Raw genomic sequence first — 27,807 nt, 5'->3', positions numbered from 1 at the left:
ATATGCTTAATTGCTATTTAACACCCTTTGCATACTCCCAGCTCTGGTTCAGAAAAACGTACTGGTACATTAAATATTTTAAATGTAAAACCCTAAAAAGCGGAAAGAACCACCCCATCCGGCGAGCTAGGCCGCAGCATAACACCACTACGTACCAGGTTCGCTTTAATAAGGGGGTTGTTACATTTTGGCGCCCAGCAACGTGGAGCAGTTGAGATGTTTATAGGTCCAGAAGCTGAGCCTTATTAACAAATATAGAGCTCAAACGAAAAAGTGGAAAACGATACTTACAAAAAAAATCTCCATAGACATTTTAACTCTAGCATACATCCAATTCAGTTTTCTCTTTCATCCAATAGTCCAAGCCTAACATGCGAATTTATTACGAATGTTGGATGTCACGGAAGGAACTTTAGCTCCATGCCGATTCGCAACAATATTCTGATAAAATCAAGTGTTCAGCCCAACTTCCTAATTAATATCGATTGCTTAAGGGATAATGAAGGCATAGTTTATTAAGGCTATAGAGCCAGATATAACTATTTGTTTCATTTTCTAAAGGCAAACTGATTATGATTTGGAATTTAGATTCAATTAATTAGTTTATATTTTTTTTAATGCTTTTTCAAACCTGTGTTTATTAAACCAATGACCTTTAATTAAACCACCAAGATTTAAAATTCAATCGAATTTTTTTGTTCGTTTATTGAAAAAAACAAATATTTAAAATTTACAAACAATCAAATTTTTTTTTATATATTATAATTCTATCTTAAAATTAGAATTAAATTGAATATTTAAGAAAAAGTATATTTAATTGAAGATTGTTTTTGGATTTCCATAATTCTCGTCTCCGACCAGACCAGTTACCAAATTTCAGCCTTGCATGAAAATAATAGTATCTGAAAAGAAAAGAAAAAAAGATATTTATGTGTATTACTATATGTTTAGTTATTGTCTTACTAACAAAGATAAATTATACAAAAAATATAACAAAAATAGTAGCTATATATATTTAACAAAAATTTAGTTTGTATATATGAATTTTGAAAATTTACAGAATTACAGATAACTTAAAAAAAAAATATATATACATACATATATTTTTTCTAATCATTTACAATAATTTTTTTTATCGACCTCTTTATTTTGGATTTTACCAATTTCTACCTTTTTTACAACTTGTTCTCATACTTGTTTAATAAAATTTAATTGGAACAAAGACAGAGAAACATAGGAATTGAATTCGTCATGCCAGGTAGACAAGGACCTAATATACCATCGAGATCCTCTAGCAGAATAGCTGCAAGAAATAATAACCTAAACCCAAACGCAGCAACTTTTCGACCCAATTCCAGTAATTTGAGTTCGAACGCGAACGAGAATACTAATATCAATAATTCGGGACATAGAAATTCATCTGGCGCAGGATCTATAGCGGATAGAACAGTTGTAGATAGAGGTAATATACCACCTCTAATGTCAGTACGCCCTCAAAACGGTTTAGGCCCACAAACAACTTCCTCACCTGAATCTTTACATTCAATAACAACTCCTGAGTATAGTAGCATCACGGCTAGATCAATCAGGAGAGAATTTTCAAGAATGTCGAATCAAGACACAAGACTTCCAACTGTAAACGAAAATGTAAATTCAGAAGCTGCTGTGAACGCAGATGGAATAAGTTTGAGGAATTATGTGAGTGCATCAGTGGAAGCTGCACAGGCGGACATGATGCGTATGTTAGAAGACAGACTCGCAGTTATGATACCACAGGCTATTAGGGATTCTATTGATTCTCAGGGAAATCTTTCATTCGATAACTATAATCATAGACGAAATATATCGGCATATGGCCGGATGAATAACCGCCAACCCCAAGAACAACAATTGCCCAATTTCCATTCATCACTGCATGATACACCAAACCAAACATTGCCTCAAATACATCCTTCTTTTCCTCGACAACAACAACCGCAATCAATTCATAATGTACAAAACATACCACCACAATATTCGCCTTTTGCACCTAAGCCAATTACTCCTTTGCAATTGCAAAAGTGGGGGTTAAAATTTGACGGCTCATCTAAATCAGTGAGCGTCGAAGATTTCGTCTTCCGAGCTGAGTCTTTACGACTCGATTACAATTGTCCTTGGGACACTTTTGTTAAAGGATTTCACCATCTCTTGACTGGGAGAGCCCATGATTGGATTTGGCAATTTCGCCAACAAAATCCTGTTTGTCAGTGGGATCACCTTAAGTACCATTTTATTAAAAAGTTCAGGAATTTCGAAAGCGATTTCGAAATCCAAAGACGAATCATGGAGAGACGACAAATGCCCTCGGAGACAGCGGATATGTATATATCGGAAATTGTCAAATTAAGAAACCAACTTCGAATTCCTATTCATGAACATGAATTAGTTCGTATCATGAAGGATAATTTAAAAGAGGGACTTGTTCAATTAATATTCCCAAAAGATATAGAGACAATCGACGGCCTTCTTGAAGAATGTAAGAGAGCAGAAAAGAATATTTTGAAAAGAATCTCTTACAGAAGACAAGATCAAAATTATAGACGTGTGAATGAATTGGACATTGGTGAAAACAAAACTTTAGAAGTGACCCAAGATGTGGAGGCTTTATATCAAGATGCTGGACTAGCTAGACAACTTGTCTGCTGGAATTGCAAAAGAAATGGCCACACATTTATAGATTGCGCTGAAGAAAAACGGAATATTTTCTGTTACAGATGTGGGTTCGATGGGACCACATCGCCTAAATGCCCACGATGTATGGGAAACCCGAATCGGAACATGGCAAGAACTGGGCAGACATGTTCAAAATCCGAATAGACCCAGTAACTCACATGCGGAATCTAAATGGAAACTTTATTCATGAAAATAACTGTAATATTGACGAAAACGAGAATTTTGAATATTGTGATGGAAATGAAATTTCGTCAAATTCACAAAATATTCCCAATCATACCTACACGGAATCGACAGACATTTTTCAAAATGGATCTTTTTCGGACTCTAGTAAAGAAATTGAAAGTTCCTCCATTGGGAGAAATAATGACAACTCTTTGTTAGAAACAAATTCGAAATCTACACAAATTCTTCAACATGGAGTGAAACCGAATACAGGTAGTAAGATTTACCCTATAATTCCCTACGAAGTACGATTACAAAACTATATCGAGAAGAGAAACGAGATATTTCAGGATTTTATACCGAGAATGACTAAGAGGGTATCAAAGGCAAGAGAAAGGTACAAGAAACGGAAAAGTGAGAGGAAACAGATAGAATCGACTTGTTTATCTAACGAAAGGGATATTAGACCTTACATGGACATAAAACTAAATGGTGTTAAATTTCATGGCTTAATGGATAGCGGAGCGGCAGTAAGTTGCTTAGGCAGAAATTGTCTAGAGAATATAGAAGCCATGAATGTGCCAATAGTAGATTTTAAATCTACCATCAATACTGCTGGTGGCAATCCTTTACAAATCATTGGAAAAGTTAAATTATTAGTTCAATGTGGCGATAAGAATGAGGAAATGATTTTCTATTTGGTCCCACATTTAAAACAAAGCTTAATAATAGGCTATGATTTATGGCAAAAGTTAGGAATAAAGATAATAATGGATAACAGCTCCATTTGTGAGATTGAGTCTCCCGAACGGAACAACAACATGCATGAACTGACTCATGAACAAGAAAGGATTTTGGAGAAGGTTAAACTCTCATTCCGATGCTACTCGAAATTTGGTCTTGGCAAAACTAACTTGGAAAAACACTCCATAGACGTTGGAAACGCAACTCCAAAGAAAATGAGATATTTTCCAGTTAGTCCAGCCGTACAAAAACTCTTATATGAAGAATTGGATCGAATGATCGAATTAGATGTGATCGAGGTAGCAAAGAATGCGGAATGGAATAATAGAGTGACATTAGTGATTAAACCCAATAAAAATCGTTTATGTTTGGACGCGAGGGAGTTAAATAAAGTAACTCGAAAGGATGCATATCCTTTACCAAACATAGATGGTTTATTGGCTAGACTTGGTGACACCTTTTACATTTCCGCCATAGATCTGAAGGACGCATTTTGGCAGATTCCTCTGGAGGAATCAAGTCGGCCGTTGACAGCGTTCACAGTCCAAGGCAGGCCACATTACCAATTTAAGGTAATGCCCTTTGGACTGTGCAACGCTGCGCAACGAATGTGTCGACTTATGGATAAAGTGATTCCTTCAGAGTTGAGAGACCGTGTGTTTGTGTACCTAGACGATCTATTGGTTGTGTCACCGAACTTCCAGGTACACATGGAAATGTTAAATGTTGTAGGGAATAAGTTGACAGCCGCAGGTTTGACCATTAACATAGAAAAATCGAAATTTTGTTATCGCGAATTGAAATACCTTGGCTATATTGTCGGAGCAGGTAAATTGAAACCTGATCCTTCAAAAGTAGAGGCCATAACAAACATAAAACCACCGAGGAACCAGAAAGACGTTAGAAAGTTTTTAGGGACTGTAGGATGGTATAGACGTTTCATCCATGAATTCTCTACCCTCACAGCACCTCTCACGGACACTTTAAAAAAATCGCCTAAATTTATATTGACACCTGAGGCCTTGGATTCATTTGAAAAATTGAAAATTTGTTTAGTTTCGAGTCCTGTTCTAACGAGCCCAGATTTTGAGCGACCATTCTATATTCAGTGCGATGCTTCAAACGTTGGTGTTGGTGCAGTGCTTTTTCAAAAAGACGATAACGATGGTGAACATCCCATCGAATTTTTTTCAAAGAAATTAAACACTGCCCAACGTAACTACTCAACAACTGAAAAGGAATGTTTAGCCGTTATTTTGGCAATTGAACGTTTTAGACAGTATGTAGAACTTATGGACTTTACTGTCATCACCGACCATTCAAGTCTCCAATGGCTGATGAGACAAAGCGATCTCAATGGTCGACTTGCCAGATGGAGCTTGAAATTGCAAGGTTACAAATTTTCGATTGAACACAGGAAAGGAACCAAGAATATAGTCCCGGATATGTTGTCTCGCTTGAGCATAGATGAACTTTTAGTGGATAATAATGGCATACTCGATTTCGAATCGGAAGCTTTTAAAAGTGAGGATTATCTATCTCTTATGGATACTATTGAACAAAACCAAAACCGGCTACCAGACTTAAAAGTCTGTGACGGAGTTGTGTATAAAAGAGTTCGATTTAATCGAGATGATGTTGAATCAGAAGGCAGTTGTTGGCGTATTTGGCCTCCACAGGGATTGACCGAGGGGATAATTGTGAAATCACACGATGAGAATACTATTCACAGTGGTATGGTAAAAACATTGGAAAATGTTAGGCACTATTTTTATTGGCCATCAATGGTCACCCAAATAAGGGACTTTATAAATAAATGTGATGTTTGCAAGGAAGTGAAACATCCAAAACAGACACTAAGACCTCCTATGGGTAATGAATTTGTCACACAAAGACCATTTCAAAAAATCTATATTGATTTTTTAGGACCTTACCCACGGACGAAATCTGGTAAAGCCTTTCTTTTTATAGTATTGGATCACAAAACCAAATTTGTTTTATTAAAGGCTATGAACAAAGCGATAACAAAATCTGTAAATAAATTCCTGGTAGAAGAAGTTTTCCATAAATTCGGAGTACCTGAATTCATACACTCCGACAATGGAAAACAATTCTTATCGGATTCATTTCAAGATCTGTTGAGGATGTTTGGCATACGACATATTCGTTCACCAGTTCACTCCCCCCAGGCAAATGCAAGCGAGCGAGTGAATCAAACGATTTTAAGCAGCATTAGGTGTTACCTGAAAACAGATCATTCCAAATGGGATGAAAATATTTCGAAAATAGAGTGTTCCTTACGATCTACCATACACTCGTCCACAGGTACATCACCCTATTTTGCCTTTACAGGATATCAGATGATAACACATGCTGATGCCTATAAGATCTTAAGGAAATTGAATGCTCTGGAGGATGGTGAAACAATGGTTTTACCTAAAGCAGACCAAATGCAAATCTTGCATAAAAAGATTAAAGGAAAATTACACGAGGCATATGAGCGAAATGTCAGGTCTTACAACAAGAGAAGCCGCTTTACGACATTTCATGAAGGGCAAGAAGTTTTTAGAAAAAATTTCGTGCAAAGCAATTTCTCAAAGGGGATAAATGCAAAATTATGTAGACCTTGGCTGAAGTGCCGAATTCGAAAAGCAATTGGAAATTGCCAATACGAAGTGGAAACACTAAAAGGTCAATATATCGGGGTCATACACGCACAGCATTTAAGAGTATAAAACAAAGGATACATATGACTTGCTAATAATAATTCTTACCGACAAAATCTATATGATCGGCATTCAAGGCTTCGGTGTAAAATTTATATTTTGGCATTCAATGTTCAAGGAAATATATCCATTAAAATCGTTTTTGTTTTGTTGACGCAGCACCTATGGAAAAGAGAAAACGACTTTAGTACAATTTAGATATTTTTTCGTAAACCTGAAAAAAAAAGAAAAAGAATGAATTAGTATTTACCAAAATTAATATGAAATTCATAAAGAGGAAAACTTATCTTAGCTGAATTGTAGGAGGAAAGCATTGTCTCTTATTTCCGACATTAAGCATACATTGTTGTAATCGAGTCATCGGATAATGTCCAACATCGCTTCAGAAAGTTCGTAACATATGCCATAGACATTCCAACAATCATTCTCGCATGTCTTTATACATTTACAATTTTGCAAATTCCACCAATTCACACAAGCCACACGAAAATAGTACCTAAATTAGGAGAAACACATATCATTAAAGGAAACGAACGTGATATACCTGGATATAGAAAAATAATTAGAAATTGCTATATCTAAATGATTTCTCAAAAAAATACTCATCTTTTTTTTGCAGTGTAAATAGTTTCCAATTTTAAATCAGGTACATAAATAAAACCTATAGCCATAGTCCACATACACATTTACCAATCCAAACCAAATTCTTTGTAATATTAGTTGGGCCACAATAATTAGGTATATATTGTCTATAGCCACACACAAGAACGCAACAGGTAGAACAATTCACACTTGGAACAAACAAAACAACCCGTTTTATCCATGATAACTACCCATGGACACTGGACAGACATCAATTGCTGAATGTTCACCAACAAGAAAATTCCTTGTACCTGTATAAAAATAAAGTGACATTTATGAGAATTGGTCAAGGCAATAACATTCACTACATTGAACAGTCTAATACCGTATAAACAAAAACCACAAAATTTCTCTACATAACGTACCTTTGTAACCACTCCAATATTTAAAAGGCATAATTACATCACAGACGACAACACAAACTATTATTTTTCATCTATCTTTCCTCTCTGGCACTTAAACAAAATCATGTCTATTTTGTCCACACGCACATTCACCCCAGTGGTTCAAATATAATGGGGCAATTTGCTTATATATTCTTACATTCTTTGGAATGTATTATGGCCGGCTATTCACAAGAGCACAACGTCTATGGAACAATTGGGATAACAAGATTGGTTTCATTGACCGCAGACATCATAAAATTGTTTTTATAGGAACACTTCTATCATAGGAAATTCCATTCCATATACCTGTGTAGAAAGAGAAATACAAAATTTATGAAAATTGTCAAGACGAGTTATTGATATTTCTTACCTGTATAACAATGTAAACAGACACGGAACGCTTACAGAAATACACATATGATAAGACACATGGGTAATCTTTATGATTTCACTTTATTTTATTTTATATTCCCAACACTTTTAGCTACACTGATTTCGCAAAAAGTGATGGCTTTGTGATGTCCGTAATGAAGATCACATTATTTTATTTATTTACATTTTCCTTTTTTGTTTTGCCCATTCTTTGAGTTAAGTTTACGACACGTTACGCACACTAATTGAATGAGTAACATTCACAATAACACACTCGAATTTCATACCCAGTACGAAAACGTACCGCACGGGAATAAGATTGGTCCTAACGGACTGGAATATGGTAAGGGTACCTTTAGTGAAATCTTGAACAAACCCATCTTTCACTTGGTTTCACGTTGCGGAAAAAGACACATCAGCCCCTGGACAAAAATTAGAAAAAAAAGTGAAGTATATATTTGAACTGATAGTGTGTTTTGTGGGTGATAATACTTAAGGAAATTAATAAAGGATTGGTGAAGTAAAAAAGGTAAGCATTTGCTGAATAATTAATGTAGGAAATTGTGACGATGGATTGAAATGGAATTGATTGGCAATTTGTGAGGACAAGCCACGTTTTTATGTAAAACATGTCTCAGCTTCAATCCATTAGTGATACATACATTTTACAATAGTTTTTGAGGTTAGGTTTTACGGTGGAAAAGAATGTTTGTTGTTCACGTTTAATAATACTTAACAGATTGTATACAAATGTCCTTTAAATTATTAAGAAAATGCTGTAAAAGTGTGTTCACATATGTTCACATATGTTCATATTTGAAATAAATGAAAATCATTGTAAAATGTATGATAAATATTCATTTTGGCATTAGGATTTAATCAGAGTTCAGTGAGACATGCATTTCGAATTACACTGTAAAAAAAGGCTAACTGCAATGTTTCATTATTTCCACTATGTAATTTCTCTTTAATTTCATTACTAATGGAAACTAATTTTTGTGTTCCCAAATGTATCAATGTCCATAATGATAGGCAACTCATAATCATCTACAGTTTGGAAACTATTAGAGCGTAGACATAACCCGATTCGACTCAGTGGTGGTGATGCTAGCTGTACTCACCACGTGTTTGAGACAACACAGACACAGGGGTATGAATTCTTATGGTTGGCGAATTCAATAGTGGAGAGAGTTAAATATCCAGAGAAGGGAAAACAAACAAAGAAAAGAAGAAAAAGAAAAACATTTGTTCGCAGAAATTGGAAAAATTCCAGGTAAAGATGTCGTTGTCCATTTTTGTAATTGTCCCAACGTGTTAATTAACAAAATATAAAATATTTGACCTGAGTACCTTTGATATAACAACTTCTGTTGGAATATCGAAGGTGCTCAACAAATTTCTCTGAAAATCCACAAAAAATCTGAAAATTAATATGTAAAACATGTAAAATACAGAAAAAAAAGAAATTCACATGATATACAAAAAGAATCAACTTAATACTGTAAACCGTTAAACTACACTCCGAAAAATATACTTACCTGTCTGAAAAATATACTTACCAATAAATACTACAAAAAATTTGAAAATTCAAATATAAAACAAAAATATGCGAATACATTAAAAAAAAATCATATCAAAAAAAAAAAAATGTGAGATGATTTAAAACAAAACTAGAAAACTACAAACCGTATAACTACATTGTAAAAAAATATACAAATTACCAAATTCAACCAAAAACCAATAAAGCTACTATATGAATAATTTCTAAAACTACTTGTATATAAATAAAACGATTTGTTATAAGTGTAACAATTTTTAAATTATTGGATTAAAAATATCTAAAAATTTGTTAAAAAAATAAGATATTTAACTTTATAAAATTTAACATAAAAAGTTTGCTTAAAATCTTTACTGAACCCGTATATAAAAAAAAACTGCAGAAAATTTGTTAAAATATTTGACTATTAATCTTTAATATTTCAATTTTGTTAAAAAAAAAAAATATAAATTTTATTTTTTTGAAATTATTATTTAATCTGAATATCATAAATATAACATAAATGTAATTATAAAAATTTAAAAAATTTTCTAACGTCATATTCAAATTTAAAATTTATTAAATTAATTTTAAAAAAATTATATAGGAATTTAAATGTATATATATATAATAATTATAAAATAAGAAAAATAAACTATATCTAAGAATGTAAATGTTTAAGAAAAAGAATCAAAATGAGTTAGAAATCATTTAAAAAAGGCTGAAATGTAACGGTCGTTAGGATACGATAGATGTACATTTGGGATATTTCCAAATTTTAATTGGCACAAGAAATATCACGGATGACAGAAATGTCATATGGGGAGGGCTTGCCAAGGAGACACAACATCTTTGTCTCACTTTGGAAATCCAATACATTTGAATTTTTAAACTCTTCAAGAAAATAAAACCTGGCATGAAAAAGCATAACCGTCAATAGCCACATCCCATCCCTGAACTAACTGGTTGAGAGAATCACCCATACCATTTCACTCATTGAGAGAAAATACCGAAAAACCATCAGAGCTGTATATGCTTAATTGCTATTTAACACCCTTTGCATACTCCCAGCTCTGGTTCAGAAAAACATACTGGTACATTAAATATTTTAAATGTAAAACCCTAAAAAGCGGAAAGAACCACCCCATCCGGCGAGCTAGGCCGCAGCATAACACCACTACGTACCAGGTTCGCTTTAATAAGGGGGTTGTTACACAATTTAGGGGTTTTTTTCTTAAGATTTGGGGGGAAGAATCAAAAATCACCTGGCAACACTGCGATCGGTATACTAAACGATGGGTCTCTGACTTTTCCTTCTTGGCGTTACATACAAATGCACAAACTTATTATTTATACGCTTTCTTTCAATTGGAAAGTGTACAAAAAATTAACTGTTTTTTAGTCAAGCCTATTTTGTATTTCTAATCAACTAAAATAAAGCTATATTAGCTACAGACATTTACTTTGACTTTTTCTGAGGATTGCAAGAAGTAATGGGAACTTATTTCTCTATTCTTCATAGCTAATCGCTCGACCATATTGCATGATTTTTATGGTGTGTGGGAGGCCAATCCAATACACCATATTGATTTATTTGTAAAATCTTTTTATTTCACCACAAATTAAATCGATGCTGATAAATGATTGATTTAATAGAGAGAATCCAGACTATTGAAGGATATGTACAGGTTTTAGTTGAACATATGTTCAACGAACTACTACACTTCATCATATTATAGTATGATTAATGATGTTATGGTTAAACATCAACCCAATTGCCTTTCGTCCATCCTGTTAACAAGGGGATTTTCCAATGCAAAGAAATTGAAAGGACCTTGTTGGCATAGCTGAGGTGAACACATGATGGTATCCATGCTCGGGAAGCGATTTAAATAAATTATCCAAAGGTCAACATACATGCTAGAGAGTAATTACGTACATGTCAATCTAATTAGGATGATATTATAAGTGAGTAATGTGCAAATCGGTTGCAACGACAGGAAATATTGATAACCTGAAATAATTTCAGATAAAGCATAGGAATCTTCTGTCAAAACGATGTTCTCGTCTGGCCGGAATCATAGCCCAAATTTCCTTTGGATATCAGTGTCAGACATATGTTACGTATAGAACGAATAAAGCGGTAGAGCTCGACCGGAGCATCGGCTTCGGCATTCGGCCAAAAATCGATAATAACACTTTTGTAAGCTTGACTTGCATGACATGACACACAGCCACGCTTGCCACAGATGGTAGAATTCTACCATACATGGCCGATTTTTTACTGTTTGGTAGATTGGTAGAATTCTTGATGTTTTGGTAGATTTTGCAAAAATATTCCTCTCCAATTTTCTATAGAAATAACATTTTGACAAAATTTTCTATAGAAATAAAATTTGCAAAAAATTTTCTACAGAGTTAATATTTTGACAAAATTTTCTATAGAAATAAAATTTTGACAAAATTTTCTATAGAAATAAAATTTTGACAAAAATTTCTATAGAAATAAAATTTTGACAAAATTTACTATAGAAATAAAATTTTGACAAAACTTTCTATAGAAATAAAATGTTGACAACATTTTCTATAGAAATAAAATTTTGACAACATTTTCTATAGAAATAAAATTTTGACAACATTTTCTATAGAAATAAAATTTTGACAAAACTTTCTATAGAAATAAAATTTTGACAAAAGTTCCTATAGCAATAAAATTTTGACAAAAGTTTCTATAGAAATAAAATTTTGTTGTTGTCTTTTTGATTTCAGCTTAAAACCATACATTGACTAAACTACAAGTGTAGCTTGTCAAATTTATTTGGGCAAAGCCCTATAGACTGCAAGATGGTTGTATAGACGCACGTTTCGTAATTACCACATTCCTCATCAGCATCCTCTACTTGCAGCAAAACTATCAACCAATTATCAGAATAAATTCAGGCTGTGCATTAAACCCAACAATAAACCACACTTGAACCCTCCGAAAAAAGGCTTTACATTGATAGCCGGCTTAAGCTTAAGCCGGCTATCAATGTTCAAGTGTGGTTTATTGTTGGGTTTAATGAACTGCCTGAATTTATTCTGATAATTGGTTGATAGTTTTGCTGCAAGTAGAGGATGCTGATGAGGAATGTGGTAATCCGAAACGTGCGTCCATCCAACCATCTTGCAGTCTATAGGGCTTTGCCCAAATAAATTTGACAAACATTCTTTTCCTCTGTTGGTTAAGCTTCACTTGTAGTTTAGTCAATGTATGGTTTTAAGCTGAAATCAAAAAAACAACAACAATGATTAAAGAACAAAAACCAACAATAACAAAACAAAACGAATGAAAGAAATAAAATTTTGACAAAATTTTCTATACAAATAAAATTTTGACAAAATTTTCTGTACAAATAAAATTTTGATAAAATTTTCTATAGAAATAAAATTTTGACAAAATTTACTATAGAAACAAAATTTTGACATAATTTACTATAGAAATAAAATTTTTACAAAATTTTCTATTGAAATAAAATTTTGACAAAACTTTCTATAGAAATAAAATTTTGACAAAATTGTCTATAGAAATAAAATTTTGACAAAATTTGCTATTGAAATAAAATATTGACCAAAAGTTCTATAGAAATAAAATTTTGGCGAAATTTTCTCTAGAAATAAAATTTTGGCAAAATTTTCTATAGAAATAAAATTTTGACAAAATTTTCTATAGAAATAAAATTTTGACAAAATTTACTACAGAAATAAAATTTTGACAAAATTTTCTATAGAAATAAAATTTTTACAAAAGTTCCTATAGAAATTAAATTTTGACAAAATTTTCTATAGAAATAAAATGTTCTATAGAAATAAAATTTTGACAAAATTTTCTATAGAAATAAAATTTTGACAAAATTTTCTATAGAAATAAAATTTTGACAAAATTTTCTATAGAAATAAAATTTTGACAAAATTTTCTATAGACATAAAATATTGACAAACATTTTTATAGAAATAAAATTTTGACAAAAGTTCCTATAGAAATAAAATTTTGACAAAATTTTCTGTAGAAATAAAATTTTGACAAATTTTGAAGTAATATTGATATAGAAATAAAATGTTCTATAGAAATAAAATTTTGACAACATTTTCTATAGAAATAAAATTTTGACAAAATTTTTTATAGAAATAAAATTTTGACAAAATTTTGTATAGAAGTAAAATTTTGACAAAAGTTCCTATAGAAATAAAATTTTGACAAAATTTTCTATGGGAATAATATTTTGACAAAATTTTGTATAGAAATAAAATTTGGATTAAGTTTTCTATAGAAATACAATTTTGACAAAAAATTTTCTATAGAAATAAAAATTGGCAAACATTTTCTATACAAATAATATTTTGACATAATTTCCTATAGAAATAAAATTTGATAAAAAATATTTAAAATCACCACAAAAATTGGATCAAAAACTTCAAAGAAAGATTTTTTAAGTTCGGTAGATTTGTGATACAATTTTCTTAAAATTTTACCACACGTGTAACAATGGAGTTATTGAGAGTCGAGTTCGGTGAACATTTTATTTCACGTTCGGGACCGTTCACTTGAATTGGTCGCCTAGATCGTATGCTTTAAGTTTAGACCTTGTTTTGAGAGACAACCTTAATGGTCATGGTTATACAGACAAGCCCGCTTAATTGGCGCATTGGAAGACAACATTGAAGCATTCATACGTGAGATACCGGACGAAATGTTGGAAAGACGAATTATTCAAACATTATATTATATGGACCGTGCTATGAATATTTGAATATATGTGAATATTTCATGAGTTTTTTTAATTTTTTTTTTTTTTTAATTTTCTTATATAACATTTGAAGTAATATTGATAAAACAAATACGTTATTTTTGTCATTGGATTGGATTTATTTAAATGGTTTATAACATTTCTTGATAAAAGCTTAACAATACTTTAATATGGTATTGTTTATCAAAAAATTTTTTTCAAAATGTTATCCTAGCTATTTTTATTTGAAATTATTTCCGAAACTTATTGAAAAAATTCTCATACATATCCCATTTTTTTTTATCAAATAAAGAATCGATAAAGATAAGTGGACAGCCAAACAAAGTAAACAAAACTCGATTATTAAGTTTTGTACGCATAAGACGAAGATGAAGTTTTTGTTATTTGATGATTTTGTGGATAAATTTGGGAGCTTTATAAGAAAGATGACATTAATGATTTCTGCATGCATTTTTCGTTGAGAAAATGAATATTTTCGCCAACATAGTACCAACCAAATTTACTAACACCCATGTTAGGGTATCCACTTCAATTCCACTTCCACTATTTACGTCAAATCCACGAACGTGAAAATTTGGTGTTCTTAATTCCACGTTCTTTTTTGAACTTTTCTGTAACCAGCTGGGTTGAACAAATCACCCAAAAATTCATTAAGGTGGAAATCAAAATAAGTGGAATCAATAGACTTATTACAATTTATTATTAATTATAATTAAAAATGACGCAGTTTTAATAAAACTCATGTATTAAATACAAAACATTTCAATTTTTTTACGCGAGTACTTTTTTTTAACCGGAAATACACCCATCTTGGACATAATTCAACTTTCACCAAGACTTTTGCAAGTGAATTGATTTCACGAAAATTTCGGTGAAAGTGGATTGTAGGACACGAAAATCGTGGAATTGATTCACATTCAGTGGGAAGTGGATTTGGGAACATGGGTATAAATGTCTAATAATTTTCTTTTTATAAATGGTATTCATTTTATTTTATTTTTCCCATAAAAGAGTTCACTTTTTTGTGTATTCAACCATTGCCATTGCACTACAGTGGCTCCCCGTTTCCCGGAGCATTTCACATACGATTTTTATATGCCACCACAAAACTAATTAAACAAACAAGAACATTCAAACCGATACTAAAATTAAGTGGGAAATCCTCTAATGACAGGATTGGATGCTACGACAAACTAATAAACCAGAAATGAAACTTTCCAATATTTGAGACTTTAATTAAAACCTTCAAATGACTCCGCCACAAATTCGGGGGTGTATGTGAAAGAGAGTTAAAAAGGGATTGGAATAGCAATGAATATTTGTTTTTGCTCTTTCATCATCAAGTGATTATCCTGTGGTGTACTTGATGCCAGCACATTCTCCACCTAGAGACACACATTCAGGATGCATGCGTCATGTCAATGGTCCCTCATCGTGGGTGACCATGGACATGGTCAACTGTGTTGATGTCATTTTAATTACTAAAGTTTAAAAAATTACTAAGCTTCCTTTGATTTCCTTGAATCATCCTTGTCCCCTTTTTGTATCCTTTAATTTTTTTTCCAAAGTCCTTTTTTGCATTGTGTATCATTTTATTTCCTTGCTTGGCGTTTTTTCATTCGATAGCCTTCATTTGTCTTATGGTTGGTGATTCCATTCTCCTTCTCGATTCACTTGACATGTGTGAAGAATTTCTTTTTCACAGCATGTGTAAAAAAGGATGCTTTCATCGTATGAGTATGTATATGTTTGTATCGGAGTCAAGGATTTGTGTATTTATTATGTTTGACATGATAATCCAATAGCTTGATTTATTTAATTGTCACTTTAACGTAACGTTTGCTCAGAAATGTGTATAGGAAACTGCAATCGTTATAGTCATGTGCAATTTTATAGTAACAAAAATGGGGTATAGTTAATCTAAAATAAATGAATACGCTAAACTTTCGGTTAGCTTGATTCTTAGGTACAATGCCTATTGCACACAAAGAGTCATGGGTTCAATCCCATTGTCGACCGAAATCCAAAAAGCTTTTCACGGCGAGTGAAGATTCTCCGTAATGCTAATGACATTTTCGAGAGTTCAAAGCCTCTTTATAAGTGGTTTCACATGTAATATCACAAGCTTTTCGGACTAGGAGGTAAAAATCGGGTCCCTTGTTATGAGGTAAATATACAGTAAAGAAGCACTACGATCACGTCATACATGTTTCAAGATTCATGGTGATTGCCTTAAACAATGATGGGCGAATACGAAGAAGAGAAGTAGGGGCTATAATTGTCTCAATTCTTTGTTTTATGTTGCAGAAACTTGGAGTAATTTGATGACGGAAATATGACGTCATCAACTCCGATATTTATCTGCGTACCTCTGTCGTCGTTTGGTCGCAGATATCCCCAAATTCATCGCAGTGAAATTAATTGAATGATTAGCAAGGAACCACACTGGTGCTATGGTTAGCATCAGGGATCCGGCCACAGTTGGTTCTACCAATTCTACCAAAAATGGTAGATTTTTTACTATTTAGTAGATTGGTAGAATTCTTGATGCTTTGGTAGATTTTGCAAAATATTCCTCTCCAACTAACGGATACTTCACAAATTTTTATAGTAATAACATTTTGATAAATTTTTTATAGAAATAACATTTTGATAAAATTTTGACAAATATTTCTATAGAAATCAAATTTTGACAAAATTTGCTATAGAAATAAAATTTTGACAAAATTTTCTATAGAAATAGAAGTTTGACAACATTTTCTATAGAAATAAAATTGTGACAAAATTTGCTATAGAAATAATATTTTTACAAAATTTGCATAGAAATAACATTTTACAAAGTTTTTATAGAAATAAAATTTTAAAAAAAAATTTCTATAGAAATAACATTTTGACAAAATTTTCTATAGAACTAAAATTTTGACAATTTTTATAGAACTAAAATTTTGACACTTTTTTATAGAAATAAAATTTTGACACTTTTTTATAGAAATAAAATTTGGACAAAAATTTCTATAGAAATAAATTTTTTTAAAAAATTTTCACAACATTTTCAATAGAAATAGAATTTTGACAAAATTTTCTATAGAAATAAAATTTTGACAAAATTTTTTATAGAAATAAAATTTGGACAAAATTTTCTATAGAAATAAAATTTTGAAAAAATTTCAATAGGAATAAAATGTTGACTAAATTTTCTATAGAAATAAAATTTGGACAAAATTTTCTATAGAAATAAAATTTTGAAAAAAATTGTCTATAGAATAAAATTTTCTATAGAAATAAAATTATATATGGACAAAATTTTCCATAGAAATAGAATTTTGACAAAATTTTCTATAGAAATAAAATTTGGACAAAATTTTCTATAGAAATAAAATTTTGACTAAATTTTCAAAATGAATAAAATTTGGATAATATTTTCTATAGAAATAAAATTTTGACAACATTTTCAATAGAAATTATATTTGAACAAAATTTTCCATAGAAATAGAATTTTGACAAAATTTTTCTATAGAAATAAAATTTGGACAAAATTTTTTATAGAAATAAAATTTTGAAAAAAAACTGTCTATAGAATAAAATTTTCTATAGAAATAAAATTTTCACAAAATTTTCAATAGAAATAGAATTTTGACAAAATTTTCTACACTCAAAAAAAAGTGAACTCTCTATTTCACTAAAGCCAATTTATCTTTATTTTAGTTCATGGAATTATTATGTTTGGAGAAAGTTTCCTTTACTCTAATAATTTTTTGTGCACGTAAGTTAAATTAACTAAAACCGAGGAAAAAAATATACTCAACTGAGGCATAAAGATGAACTAAATTCGTGTCTTCCACAAAATAGTTCAGAATTTCTTTAAATTTGTAAAATTTACCATAAAAGCGTCCATCATGAACTTCGTATGTCACTAAAGACATTCTTGCAATTTTGAACTCCAAGTTTTTCCTTCAAACTACAAAATTTTCTTTAACGAGTGAGAAAACTTAGTTATGCCTAATAAAATTTCTTGAATTTGTCGAAAAATATTTACTTATTTTTATGACATCGGCGTGATGCCAACGCTTGTAATACTGTTTAGTTAAAATTTTCTAAAAATATTCAAAATTTTCTAAAATTAACCGAAAATTTTCTTCCTTGTGGGTTCACTGTTTTTTCACTGTATAGAAATAAAATTTGGACAAAATTTTCTATAGAAATAAAATTTTGAAAAAATTTTCAATGGGAATAAAATTTGGATAATATTTTCTATAGAAATAAAATTTTGACAAAATTTTCTATAGAAATTATATTTGGACAAAATTTTCTATAGAAATAGAATTTTGACAACTTTGTCCATAGAAATAGAATTTTGACTAAGTTTTCAATAGAAATAAAATGTGGATAATATTTTCTATAGAAATAAAATTTTGACAAAATTTTCTATAGAAATTATATTTGGACAAAATTTTCCATAGATATAGAATTTTGACAAAATTTTCTATAGAAATAAAATTTGGACAACATTTTCTATAGAAATAAAATTTTGAAAAAAATTTTCTATAGAATTAAATTTTCTATAGAAATAAAATTTTAACAAAAATTTTCAATAGAAATATAATAAAGAAATAAAATTTTGAAAAAATTTTCAATGGGAATAAAATTTGGATAATATTTTCTATAGAAATAAAATTTTGACAAAATTTTCTATAGAAATTATATTTGGACAAAATTTTCTATAGAAATAGAATTTTGACAACATTTTCCATAGAAATAGAATTTTGACAAAATTTTCTATAGAAATAAAATTTTGACTAAATTTTCATTAGAAATAAAATTTGGATAATATTTTCTATAGAAATAAAATTTTGACAAAATGTTCTATAGAAATTATATTTGGACAAAATTTTCCATAGAAATAGAATTTTGACAAAATTTTCTATAGAAATAAAATTTGGACAAAATTTTTTATAGAAATAAAATTTGGACAAAATTTTCTATAGAAATAAAATTTTGATAAAAAATTTCTATAGAATAAAATTTTCTATAGAAATAAAATTTTCAATAGAAATGTAATTTTGACAAAATTTTCTATAGAAATAAAATTTTGACAAAATTTTTTATAGAAATAAAATTTGGAGAAAATTTTCAATAGAAATAAAATTTTGAAAAAATTTTCAATAGGAATAAAATTTGTATAATATTTTCTATAGAACTAAAATTTTGACACTTTCTTATAGAAATAAAATTTGGACAAAGTTTTCTATAGAAATAAAATATTGACTAAATTTTCAATAGGAATAAAATTTTGACTAAATTTTCTATAGAAATAAAATTTGGACAACATTTCCTATAGAAATAAAATTTTGAAAAAAATGGTCTATAGAATAAAATTTTCTATAGAAATAAAAGTTTCACAAAATTTTCAATAGAAATAAAATTTTGAAAAAAATTTTCTATAGTAATAAAATTTTCACAAAATTTTCAATAGAAATAAAATTTTGACAAAATTTTCTATAGAAATAAATTTTTTTCCTTTCATTCGTTTTGTTTTGTTATTGTTGGTTTTTGTGCTTTAATCAATGTTGTTGTTTTTGTGATTTCAGCTTAAAACCATACATTGACTAAACTACAAGTGTAGCTTAACCAACAGAGGAAAAGAATGTTTGTCAAGTTTATTTGGGCAAAGCCTTTGGACAAAGCCCTATAGACTGCAAGATGGTTGGATGGACGCACGTTTCGGAATTACCACAGCATCCTCTACTTGCAGCAAAACTATCAACCAATTAACCCTCCGAACCCTCCGAAAAAAGGTTTTACATTGATAGCCGGCTTTTGCCGAAATAAATTCGTACAAACATCTCTCTTTTCCTTTGCCACCATCAAATCATTGATTTGAATGAAGTTGGCTGGGTTTTATTTTGAGCGTGCTTCCTCTTCTTTCTTTCATTCGTTTTGTTTTGTTAAAATTTTGACAAAACTTTCAATAGAAATGAATTTTTACAAAATTTTCTATACACCCAGAAAAGAGTGACCCCTTCTTTAAGTTAAAATGAACTCATTGTGAAGAAAGTTGAACTTCGTATAGCGCCAAAGACATTTTTATTTGTTTGAACGATGTGATTTTCGTAGAAATTAGTAATAATGCATTCCATATATTAGTTAACATTTTCCTATATACCACTATACTACAGAATGAAAAAATTTAACTAATTTGAATTTATATATGGAATGATTTTATTGAAATTTTTTCATTCATTTCGACAAATCTTACACATTTGTGGTAAAACTTTTACTTCATAATTGGAACTGCTTACCTTCGTTTTTAAATACAATTTTATTTATTTCTATAAGCAATTTTATCTTCAATAAAAGACATGTTTTATTAATATATTGAATATATTTATTAAGAATCAACAGCATCGAATCTCTTTGAAATATTAGTTTATTATTCCGCTATTTCCAATTTCCGTGTGATATTATCAACTGTAAAACGCACTTTTTCTTCTTCTTGTACTTTTCACTTTTAATAAGTTGCTGCCGATTTTGTCCTCCTTTTACAATTTCAATACCTACAAATATAAAAAATCATAAAACATTTTTGTTGCAAAAGGTTAGCGTCACTGAATATTACCTGATAATTGAAGATTCCAAAATGAAGACAAATGAAAGGGTTGTTATTCTGCTGGTGTTTTCTTTCTTTATACACTATCACGAACATTGATAGATTTATTTAAAAAAACGAAAATTTTTCTCACTAATTTAAAATAACAAATATTTTATATATTTTATTTGTTATTTATTATATTATTTTACCATATTATTTTTTAACAATCTCTCCGTATACCAAAACAACGCGATTCCAACTAAAAGAAACAACCGACGCGCAAATATATCGATTACACCCACGCGCAAACACATCGATTACGATGACAGGTATCGATTACAGGTAGACAATAGAAATTTAGGAAAATTTCCTATATTCTAACAAGTGTGTTTCCTTAAGTTTTGAAAGGATTGCGTACTTCTTAGTACGAATGAACTAAAATATTTTTCTATGCCAAGTGTTGTTCGTATGTATGAAAAACTTTCTATTATAAAAGAAGTCGCAATTATCATTTTATAAGAAATTTTACTAATTTTTAAGAAACTTGGTTTTAGTTCGGTTTTTGTTTATTTTTACGAATGCTTTGTTATCGGTGAATAAAATTTTCTTTTTCAGTAGTAAATTCTTATACCCAGCGAAGAAAATAGTATGAGTAAAATTCCATGCCTTATTCTAGTTAATGAACTATTCCTAACTGCTTACAGTTTAGGATTTTTTTACTGAAACGAGTAAATTTTATTATTTTTCACAAAAATTTACCTTAATGGAAATAAAATGGATAAACTATATTGATGAAAATTTTTTCCTTTAGTTTCGAAGGCACTTTTTTCTGGGTGTAGAAATAAAATTTTAACAAAATTTTCTAAATAAATAAAATTTTGACACAATTCTCTAAATAAATAAATTGTTGGCATTATTTTGTATAGAAATAACATTTTGACAAATCTTCTATAGAAAAAAATTTGAAAAAATTTTCTATAGAAATAAAATTTGGACAAATTTTTCTATAGAAATAAAATTTTAACAAAATTTTCTATAGAAATAAAAATTTTACAAAATGTTATATAGAAATAAAATCTTGACAAAACTTTTTATAGAAATAAAAGTTTAACAAAATTTTTTATAGAAATAAAATTTTGACAAACTTTTCTATAGGAACAAAATTGTCTATAGAAGTACAATATTTAACAAAATTTTCTATAAAAATAAAATTTTAACAAAATTTTCTATAGAATTAAAAAAAGCATGTCCGCTTCCAAAGGTTTTGTTTTTACACTAATTATGTTGGTATTCATTCTGAGCCAAAGAAGACCAGAATTTATGTAAGAATACTTTTGAAATATAATTCTCTTTTAAATTAGAATTTTATGTACTTGGTAAGTTGGATAAGTCTCCAAAAAAAAATATTGTCCTGAGACCAAATGTTTCTTGTTTCTTGTCCTGCAAAATATCAACACATTTAAAGACAATTTCACTAATTTGGAAGAATTTTCTGAATTATTAAAGCCAAATTGACATTAGTCCAACAAAATTTTTTCTCATATTAAGATACTGATTCTTAAGTCGAATCACTTAAATATAAAGACAAACCGACTTTATCGACTTTTGAACAAAGAAAAAAACTTTATATTAGAGAATTGCATCTTCTATGCTAGACAAAATTGGCATTCGTATTTTACGGACATTAAATCTTTGGCCTCACGTTATATTTTTTTCAATGTAAATGAGTCTGGAGTAAGAAGCAATTTTCTTCCTATTAACAAACCTTAGACAATGTGCTATATTAAAACACACAACTGTGGATTCATGTAGCATCATTTGTAATCATTTACGTTTACATAAAAAAATTCGTTTCTTGCAATCTCTCACCGCTCGGCACAATGTCCATGTGCTGAAAGACATAACATAGAAATGTTTGAAGAATTCCTTTCAATAGTTTCAATGGACTTCAATATTAAGATTAATTATTTCAACATATTGTTGGCATCAGGATAATAACTCTACACAAATAATCCTCTGAAAACAAAATGAATGAATTGCGCTAAAGACCACTTTAATTGGGTGACTGTATATAAAGAGCATGGAAAAAAATTTGGAAAATAAATTAAAATCTTCAATCTTAAAAATTGTGTTTGAAGAAGAAAAAAACAATAAATTTCAATTAAACGCTTCCGTTTTTGCAGGCGCTTTTTTGCGCCACTATCCTTGGCAAGCATAAAAAGGAGAGCAACAAATTTAGTGTGTGAAATAAAGCCATTGCGGACATATGTTTGGATCGAGTATTAACCACAGAGTGCTCCATGCATCTATTCCTTCCACCTATATCAGTGCCATAAAGCATTCAATATAGCCACAAATTTCCGAATCTATCCTCCTTCGGTTAGGTGTGGGAAGGGGATGTTGGAGTGAGTCTATTTGTGCCACTTGAATGTGCAATTTCATTGAGCCATTGAAGAGGGCCAAAACTTTGTCAGTGTTTTCGTTGTTGTTGTTTTTTTTTTTGTTTCATCTTTGTGGTTCATGTCGTTTGGGCCATATTTGCTTCTGGTTCATAATATTAAATTGAATCCATCACAGCAGGCTGGCATCAGTTTTATTTATTTTCCCCACCTCACTTGCTCACTACCTCCGAAATGCTCATCCTTCTTGGTTGGATGGATGAGTTCATTTTGTTCTTATACAAAATTACAAGTACCATCCTTACCCAACGCTCCCCAGAAATCACATATCCTTGCAGAGAATGAACGAAAAATTTAAAACACTGCAGACTTTGGGAATCAAATTAAACACCACAGCATTGAAACATTTTTTTTTTGTTGTATGACAATGGTGATGAGTTTTGGGGAATTTGAACCTCTCTATAAATATCCTGGAAACTTCCCCGTATAGCAATCTTGATGTGAAAAATCAGGACACCATACGAAGAGTAATCATATTAAAATGTCACGCAATTGACATTCCAATGAAGATGAGAACAGCTTTTTTTGACAAGTCAACCAACAATGCAGCCAGCTTTCATAATCCAGGCCAAAACACAGTGTTTCGATTCTGCTGTTGTCAGTCTTTATTGATACAAAACATTGACCTAAAAAAGTTAAAAATGAAAGCCATAACGGTTGGCGAGAGAAATAAGCCCTTCTCCGCTCCGCTTTTGTGAACTGATACAGATGAAGTTTTGTAAATTAATAAGGGCACTAAAGACAAAAGTGGCACTTGTCTTGTGTACGAGGGTTGGCTTTTATATTTCGGGATTAGAGAACAATTACAAATATTAATAATCGAAAATCACTTTGTTTTATTTTAATATCTTCACCATGAACGGATCTTATATGTCAAAATTTTGTCAAAAATTTATTTCGATTTAAAATTTTATCCAAATTTTATTTCTATAGAAAATTTTGTCAAAATTTTGTTTCTATAGAAAATTTTGTCCAAATTTTATTTCTATCGAAAAATTTGTCCAAATTTTATTTCTATAGAAAAATTTTTCAAAATTTTATTTCTATAGCAAATATTGTCCAAATTTTATTTCTATTGAAAATTTTGTCATAATTTTATTTCTATAGAAAATTTTGTCAAATTTTATTTATATAGAAAATTTTGTCAATTTTTTTTTTTTATTTTATTTCTATAGAAAATGTTGTCCAAATTTTATTTCTATCGAAAAATTTGTCCAAATTTTATTTCTATAGAAAATTTTGTCAAAATTTTATTTTTATAGAAATTTTTGTCCAAATTTTGTTTCTATAGAAAAAATTTTCAAAAATTTTATTTCAATAGAAAATTATTTCAAAATTCTATTTCTATAGAAAATTTTGTCCAAATTTTATTTCTATAGAAATTTTTCTCAAAATTGTATTCCTATAGAAGTTTTTGTCCAAATTTTTTTCTATAGAAAATTTTGTCTAAATTTTATTTCTATAAAATTTTTTTCAAAATTTTTTTTTTCTATAGAAAATATATTCCAAATTTTATTTCTACTGAAAATTTTGTCACAATTTTATTTCTATAGAAAATTTTATTTTTATTTTATTTCTATAGAAAATTTTGCAAAATTTTATTTCTATGGAAATTTTTCTCAAAATTTTATTTCTATAGAAAATTCTGTCAAAATTTTATTTCTATAGAAAATTTTGTCAAAATTTTATTTCTATAGATAATTTTGTCCAAATTTTATTTCTATAGAAAATTTTGTCAAAATTTTGTTTCTATTGAAAATTTTGTCCAAATTTTATTTCTATTGAAAATTTTGTCATAATTTTATTTCTATAGAAAATTTTGTCAAAATTTTATTTTTATTTTATTTCTATAGAAAATGTTGTCCAAATTTTATTTCTATAGAAAAATTTGTCCAAATTTTATATCTATAGAAAATTTTGTCAAAATGTTGTCCAAATTTTATTTCTATTGAAAAATTTGTCCAAATTTTATTTCTATGCAAAATTTTGTCAACATTTTATTTCTATAGAAAATTTTGTCCAAATTTTATTTCTATAGAAAAATTTTTCAAAAATTTATTTCTTTAGAAAATATTGTCCAAATGTTATTGCTGTAGAAAATTTTATCAAAATTTTATTTCTATGGAAAATTTTGTCAAAATTTTTTCCTTTAGAAAATTTTGTCTAAATTTTATTTCTATTGAAAATTTTGTCAAAATTTTATTTTTATAGCAATTTTGTCAATTTTGTCTTTCTATTGAAAATTTTGTACAAATTTTATTTCTATAGAAAGTTTTGTCCAAATTTTATTTCTATAGAAAAATTTCTCAAAATTTTATTTCTATAGAAGGTTTTGTCGAAATGTTATTTCTGTAGAAAATTTTGTCAACATTTTATTTCCATCGAAAATTTTGTCAACATTTTATTTTTATTTTATTTCTATAGAAAATATTGTCAAAATTTTATTTCTATAGAAAATTTTGTCTAAATTTTATTTCTATTGACAATTTTGTCCAAATTTTATTTCTATAGAAAGTTTTGTCCAAATTTTATTTCTATAGAAAAATTTCTCAAAATTTTATTCCTATAGAAATGTTATTTCTGTAGAAAAATTTGTCAACATTTTATTTCCATCGAAATTTTTGTCAACATTTTGTTTCTATTGAAAATTTTACCAAAATTTATTTCTATAGAAAATTTTGTCAAGATTTTATTTCTATAGAAAATTGTGTCAAAATTCTAATAATTGACTGTTTTTGAGTGTATTTTCGACTTTAACTTTAATTCGTGTTTGGGTAGTGCTCCGAGTTTTATCTATCATCCAACATTGCCTACTTTTAGTCAAAGGCACATTTTGTAAAAATATTCCTGGCTGCACCCTCAAAAAAATCGCTTCTGTAACATATACTCCCAAATATATTTTGCTTCAAGCATATACATTTTTGGGTATTGCCCAAACATTTATATGTTTGATTTCTTCCAATATATAATATGTTTGAAAGCATATTGGTCTAAACAATATAATATGTTTGGGTAGTCTAAGTTCCAAACATTTTGTATTTTTCCATCCAAATTCAATAATGTTGTCTTCCAAAAAACTATATGTTATTATGTGAACATATAATATGTTTGGAGGCATTTTGGACCCAAAAATATTATATGCTGAGAAGAATTTTCTCCCAAAGAATATTGTGCTCAAAATTTTTTTTCTGCCTAATTGTATATTGCCTCACATTTTTTTCACTTCCATGAGTTTTTTTAGTTCTTAGCACCTTTTTCCGTAATACAAACATTGTAGAAGAAATTATTAAATTTTATAATTTTTTTTTCAATTTTACCTTTTGCCGGACGGGGATTTTAACAGCGGACCACACAGTTTGTAAGCCAGCACACTACCCACTGGGCTACGTAGCTGTTATGGTCATCAAGAGATAATTATCGTTATAAGTTATGTTTATATAGCATAGCTTGCGGCGCCCACGAGCCGATGCAAACATAACATTGTTAAACATACATTTGTTGGCAGCGTGGAGCAGTGGTTGGTCGTCCGCCTTGCGTGACAGGGGTCCTGGGTTCGATCCCTGCTTCGACCAACACCATTTTTTTTTTAAATATATTTTTTAACATATACTCCAGATTCGTTCGGAAGTTCCCGAAAAGTTGTTCAGCATTACATACTATTATATTAAATTTTTACTACGAAATTGTAAAGTGTGTTTTATAAAAGACTTAAAGTCAGAAAAGAAAAATGCTTGATATAAACGAAATGGACTGTGTTCAAATCAAATATTATTTTTTTATTGCAAAAATAAAAATTGTGTAACAAATAAAGGTTTTTGTATACAAGTTTAAAATTTTCGAAGAAATTCAAAAACTCTTACAAAAGAAGAACGTGAATTCGAGTATATAAAAATATTTTTCCATCAAATCCTAAGGTTAACGATAACCATTCAAAAGCACATTATATTTAAATTCTAAACAGTAATTTTACAACAGCACATAAATTTATTTTGGTGTGAACAATTGTTTGCTAGCATGTAACACCATTAATTTAGAAATACAAATAAATATGTATTTTTATTACGAATAATTTTGTACTTAATTTAATTCTTAAGGCCGGTATAAATTGGTATTATCGCGTTAAAATGGCCATGTTTACCCTTTTACTTTTCTTTAATAATTTCTTTTAAAGAAAATAAACTTATTCAATTGTTGCTTTGGATCTTTCCCCACCATGTTATAATACAATTTACTGGAAAAAGTTGTAATGTTATTCTGGTTTTGCCGCTAAAATGAGAAATAATTTTAGCGGCAAAACTCGAACTCAATGCCCGCTTTTATTTTCGAAAAAATCCGTCAACTCCTCTTGGACTACTCATTAATAAAGAGGAACTAATCTTTGTTTTTATAGATCTTACTGTTTAATATTTCACTGTTTCGCCCTGTTTTCATTTTACTTTCACAACTCTAAAAAGAGTGCACTGAAAAAATATTGTCGTGAGGCCAAAGAGTTCATGTCCTTAAAATAAGAATACAACTTTTGCTTAGCTTAGAAGACGCATTTCTCTAATATAAAGTTTTTTCCATGTTCAAAGGTTGATACTTTCAATGAAGTCGTGTTGTCGTTATAATTAAGTGATTTGACTTAAAAATGGGTATCATAACATGAAAGAACAAATTTTTGGACTAAGGTCTACTTGACTTTAATA

General features: G+C 29.3%; 1 long non-coding RNA gene across 3 annotated transcripts; it reads right to left on the bottom strand.

Annotated features, from left to right (window-relative positions):
- Positions 1-722: 722 nt before the first annotated feature.
- Positions 723-7,961, bottom strand: LOC142222256 (uncharacterized). Of its 3 annotated transcripts, none has more exons than XR_012718291.1 (4): positions 7,746-7,961; positions 7,355-7,681; positions 6,396-7,189; positions 723-902 (listed from the first exon to the last, which is right to left on the bottom strand). It is a non-coding gene; the product is annotated as an uncharacterized LOC142222256 (long non-coding RNA). The 3 variants fall into 3 exon arrangements; XR_012718289.1 differs by having other exon boundaries at positions 6,396-7,240; positions 7,746-7,959; XR_012718290.1 differs by having other exon boundaries at positions 6,396-7,240; positions 7,355-7,578; positions 7,746-7,959.
- Between the last annotated feature and the right edge of the window lie 19,846 nt (positions 7,962-27,807).

The sequence above is a fragment of the Haematobia irritans genome, chromosome 1, assembly GCF_050003625.1.
Source record: "Haematobia irritans isolate KBUSLIRL chromosome 1, ASM5000362v1, whole genome shotgun sequence".
In the NCBI taxonomy this organism is placed as follows: Eukaryota; Metazoa; Arthropoda; class Insecta; order Diptera; family Muscidae; genus Haematobia; species Haematobia irritans.
Note: the sequence above shows the minus strand (reverse complement) of the source record. Positions and strands in the feature narration are given on the sequence as shown.